Raw genomic sequence first — 5,554 nt, forward strand, 5'->3', positions numbered from 1 at the left:
GGCCGCCTGCACGTTAGCCACGAGTCTGGTTGTTTTGGGGGGTCTCCCAGGACTGCTAACCAAGGTTACCCAGGCTTTCTTGCCTTAAAGCCTTTTTTTTTTTTTTTTTTTTAGTTTTATTTTAATCACCCTTGTGATCACAAGTGCACTCCTTAATCCGCATTGCCTATTTTCACCCATTCCCCCACCCACCTCCCCTCTGGTAACCATCAGTTTGTTCTCTATAGTTAGTGTTTTTCTTGGTTTGCCTCTCCCTCTTTTTTTTCCCCTTTGCTCATTTGTTTTGTTTCTTAAATTAACATATGAGCGAAGTCATATGGTATTTGTCTTTCTCTGACTTATTTTGCTTAGTATTATACTTTGTAGCTTAATCCATGTGGTTGCAAATGGCAAGATTTCACTCTTTTTTATGGCTGAGTAATAGTCCATTAGGTATATATACCACATCTTTATCCATTCATCAATTGATGGACACTTGGGCTGCATCCATAGTTTGGCTATTGTAAATAATGAGTCTATAAACATTAGGAAGCATATGTCCCTTTGAATTAGTATTTTTGGATTCTTTGCGTAAATACCCAGTATTTTGCTGGCTCATAGGGTAGTTCTATTTTTAACTTCTTGAGGAACCTCCATACTATTTTCCACAGTGGCTGCACCAGTTTGCATTCCCACGAACAGTGCACAAAGGTTCCTTTTTCTCCACATCCTCGCCAGCACTTGTTGTTTCGTATGTTTTTCATTTTAGCCATTCAGACAGATATGAGTGATACCTCATTGTAGTTTTGATTTGCATTTCCCTGATAAGTAATGATGAACATGTCTGTTCATGTCTTCTGCCCATTTTTAATTGGATTATTTGGGTGGTTGGGGTGTGTAAGTTCTTTATATATTTTGGATATTAACCTTTTTTCAGATGTCATTTGCAAATATCTTCTCCCATTCAGTAGGCTGTCTTTTAGTTTTGTTGCTTGTTTCCTTTGCTGGGCAGAAGCTTTTTATTTTGACATAGTCCTAACAGTTTATTTTTGCTTTTGTTTCCCTTGCGTCAAAGGACCTATCTAGAAAAACGTTGCAACGGCCAGTGTCAGAGAAACTACTGCCTGTGCTCTCTTCTATGATTTTTATGGTTTCAGGTCTCACATTTAGGTCTTTAATCCATTCTGACTCTCTTGCCTTAGAGATTTTGAGGGGTGGTGAACCAATTCCTATGAGCTCTGCTGACCCAGAAACTCTTCCCCATGGTTATAGCCCAGGGTCAAGCAGGAGCAGACTTGGGATATGGGTAGGATATGCATTTTTTTCCGATCAGGAGAGAGTCCACCTTTGGAAGAGTCATCCACTCAGATAGTTTATTAATAATCTCCTTTTATGTGTCCCACATATCAAAAAAAGAAAAAGACACAGAAATTGTTTTGTGGTGAACTTTTGAGTACCATGAACTTAAAAAAATTTTTTTTTAATGTTTATTTACTTTGTGAGAGATAGAGACAGAATGTGAGAGGGGGAGGGGCAGAGAGAAAGAGAAGGAGACACAGAATTCTAAGCAGGCTCTCAGCACAGAGCCCAGCATGAGACTCAAACTCATGAACCACGAGATCACGACCTGAGCCAAAGACTCAAACTCATAAACTGTGAGATCATGACCTGAGCCAAAGACTGAGCCACCAGGTTCCCCATCAAGTGCCATGAACTTCTTGATCATAGGTTGCATGGATTAAGTTTTTTTTTCCTTATATGTACAAATTTCCCTGCTAGCTCTTGCCAAGAGGTCAAAAGAATAATTGAGCTAATAATAGCCACCATCGGCTGTCAGGCACTACTACGCTGAGAGCTTTCTGTGCATTACCTCATTGCTCCTGTTCTCGAGGAACTTGAATCTAGTGGAGAAGGCAAAATATTTATAGTGTCTGCTGCATCCCAAGTGAGAAATGCAGGCAACCACAGTAGGAGTCAGGGAAGGGATCTTCAGTTCTGTTCTTTCCCATCAGAGCTAGAGGGTTAAAGTGTCCTGGAGGGTTGGCTCTCATCTCTTGTAGCCTGTTGATTTGTGATTCTGTATGGCATTATTATTCTTGGAATGTCCATCCTAAGAGAACAAGAGTAAGTCGTTCCTTCTCCAAATACCCAGAAAATTGTCTTTGCTCCGTAAAATATTCATTCATAATGGTAATAATGATGACATTAATGAAAAAACTCAATAAAAGTCAAATGGAAGAGAAAGAAGTTTCTCTTCCAGGCCTTTTTCTTCTTGTGGGATGCATTTTCTACTCATGTGTCTTTTGTGTCAACCTGTATGTTGATAACTCCTGAATTACAATCTCCAGCTCCAACGTTCTCTCCCAAGATCTTCCCAATAGGATCCAGACTTTTGTTTTTAACTGTCTGCTGGTCAGTCAACTCCTCCCATAGTGGCTGCAACGCAATATATCCTAAACTGAATTTTTATCCTTTGTCCCAGCCAGTTTCTCTCCCTGTTTGGCTGTCACTGTTCATGGGAAGACTTTACCCCTCACAGCCAATTGGCCACCCATTCGTACTGATTCTAACGCGCAATCCAAACTTACTCTTCATCCTTTCTGCCACTGTCCTGGGTCTAGATTCATCAATTCCTGTCTGGATCATTTCAGTAGCTTCCTGTCTCTCTGTCAGGGCTCTCTGTCTCCGATGTAGATTCCACCCAGTTGCCACAGGCATCTTTCTAAAATGTGTATCCGATCATCTCACTCCCTGCTTAAAGCACTTTCACGGCTTGCCATTGCCTTTCTTACTTTAAAACCAGGTTCAGTGAGTTTAGGGGTTCCTCAGAGGCGCCTAAGGACTGCTTGGTGGGACTCCGGGCATTTCATTACCTCCTCATCCCAAACAATTCCACTTTTAAATGTTTTATGTTTTGAGATTCTTCACAGAATTTCTCTTAAGAAAGGCAGTGGCCACCCCCTCAAAAAACAAAAACAAAAACGGTTACAAAACCAGTGGTCTTCATGGATGTGTGGAGACAGGCCAGTCTGTTGGCAAATTGTACCAACAGCTCTAGAGCGAGCTGGAAGGACCTAAGACTTCCAGTTGAAACCAATGTTGCTTTGCAGCTGAAAACAGATCACTTTTCATGCCAGCAAGGCTGTAGCCCTGGCTGCAGAGCCCAGGATTAGACCCCTTCCCAAGCAGGCTGGTCGAGGCAGAGGGGATCAGGGTACTTCCTCTGGAGTTCAACCGTGCATCCAGCCCTGCCCTGGCCAAGCACATCCCTCCTCGGGATGGTGACAGTCTGGGGGACTCTGAGCCTTTTTCTTTGAGCCTGCTCCATATGTGAGTTTGAACCCATCTCCTGCTCAACTGTAACAAAGCCAAATTTAGTGTCAAGCAGGACACCAGGGTTTCCGAGGAGATGTGAGGTGAAAGCAAGAAGCTGGACACTTGTCAACTGGGGGAGAAAGTCCAGGTGCCTCCTGTAGCCTGATCTTGCCTCCAGCCTCTCGTCATTGTTACCTCCCACACTTCAACATGTGTCTACAAGTGGGTTTCAACCAGTCTTTTTTTTTTTTTTTTTTTTGAAAGAGAACTCTTTATGACTTTGATGTACAGAACATTCAACAGCACACACTCAGCCCGGTTTGGTGGCCAGTTCTTTAGCCTTTGGTTTTTCCAATTTGGCGATGTGAGCCATCGACTTTGGACCCAGGACGTTACCTCCTCAGTGACAGTGAATGTCATCATTTCTGTCATTGTAATTGGTCCTAATGGTTTCCATCAGCTTAGCCAGAGCACCTTTGTCTTCCAAGTTATCCTGTGTGAAGGCAACATTGGTGCAGGTCTTCCTGTAGACAAGATGCCCTAGTCTGGCCTTCACCTTGATAATGCAGTGGGGGACCCTCATCTTATGACATAGGGCAGGCAGGAAGACAACCAACTCAATGGGATCCACATCATATGCAATCACTACCAGCAGAGACTTCTTATTTTCCATTAAGGTGGTGACAGTTTTAACCCCAGCTTGAAGGACAGGTGGCCACCGAGGGGGGGCATGCCCTTTGCTGGCAGCTTTCTTCTCATCCCAGGCCAACAATATCTGCTTCTTCTCTTGCTTTGTCTCTGGTCTGTATTTGTGGGCCAGCTTAAGCAGTTGAATAGCTGTTTGGCGGTCCAAGGCCTGGGTGACCTGGTTAATCATGAGAGGCACTTAAAAAATTTTTTTTTTGTTACATTTTATTTATTTTTGATAGACAGACAGACAGAGCGCGAGTGGGGGAGGGGCAGAGAGAGAGGGAGACACAGAATCCAAAGCAGGCTCCAGGCTCCGAGCTGTCAGCACAGAGCCCAACGCGGGGGCTTGAACTCACAAACCGAGACATCATGACCTGAGCCAAAGTCAGACACTCCACTGACTGAACCACCCAGTCACCCCCATGAGAGGCACTTTTAGACGTTTCTAGAGAAAAGGCCTTTGTCTCTGCAGCCAGATGTAGTGGGGCCATTTGAAGAAGCAGGTGAGGTCGCTTTTGGGCTGGATGTCCTATCTGATGCCAAAATTTGTGGGCCTTTTCTCAAACAGGAGATTGACCACCTTCTTGGCCTCCTGAGTTTTGACGACAGCAGGGGCTGGGACTACCTTCTTCCTCTTAGCCTTCTTTCCTTTCAGTGAAGAGAGTGGGTTCATCCAATCTGGTCTGCTCACAATTTCCCTAAACACAGAACAAATGTTTCCCACTCTGTATTCCCTCTGTCAGAGGCTTCCCTTATTTGCAATGGCCTCTCCTCCGCCTACCCCAACCCTCCCCATCCCCAAGGCATTGCTTGGGTTCCCCTCCTCTGCAAAGCCTCCCCACCGAGATCTCCCTGTGGTGTTTTCTAGTCCACCTTGGGTTCTCTGCCCCAACCACAGACAGGGCAGCCCTTCCATCTGGCCCTATACCTTGGTAGCTGGGCCTGGCCAAGCGATGAGCTGGTGCCTCCCCCACTTCTCCTGGCCTCGGCACATGACAGGGAGGGGATTTCCTTTGGGGCCTTAACTGGGAATTGTTCTCTTGCCCCACATCAGCCGGCTGCTGGGGGAGAGTCTTCAGTAGTTTCATTTCCCTCGTTTGGAATGTAGTTTTTAAGAACCAAAAGTCAAAAACGGAAAGAGGAGAGGCCACCGCCCACGGTGGAACCACTCAACCCCTCATGATGCCCGTCCTAGAAAAGCTTAGGGTTCAATGCAACGACTGAGGGTGAGGGAGGGTGGCTTGGCTGAAGGTCCTTCTTGGCTTGTTTACTCCTCTGCTGTAACCGTTGGGGGAGGGGGTGGGTCTCAAATCCTCAGGTCAGCTCCTCTTGCTCCTTGTTGCCTACGAGGTGGGGACCTACACAACTCACAAAGCTCTCCTAGGATAATGAGCCCATGGCCTCACTCAGCCACTAATTCCAGTAACTGACCTCCGTGTGGACCCTGCCCCTGCCTCTTCCTTTTCTAGAAATACTGACAGTATCAACATATGATCAAAGATTTCGTGTGGTGCAAAGATGACAAGATTCCTGCAGAAGTATCCTGTCAGTGCCAAGGTGAAGCTAGCAC

At 45.4% G+C, this 5,554-nt stretch overlaps 1 pseudogene; it reads right to left on the reverse strand.

Annotated features, from left to right (window-relative positions):
* Positions 1–3,571: 3,571 nt before the first annotated feature.
* LOC131513150 (large ribosomal subunit protein eL8-like) lies at positions 3,572–4,698 on the reverse strand (annotated as a pseudogene).
* Between the last annotated feature and the right edge of the window lie 856 nt (positions 4,699–5,554).

The sequence above is a fragment of the Neofelis nebulosa genome, chromosome 5, assembly GCF_028018385.1.
Source record: "Neofelis nebulosa isolate mNeoNeb1 chromosome 5, mNeoNeb1.pri, whole genome shotgun sequence".
NCBI lineage: Eukaryota > Metazoa > Chordata > Mammalia > Carnivora > Felidae > Neofelis > Neofelis nebulosa.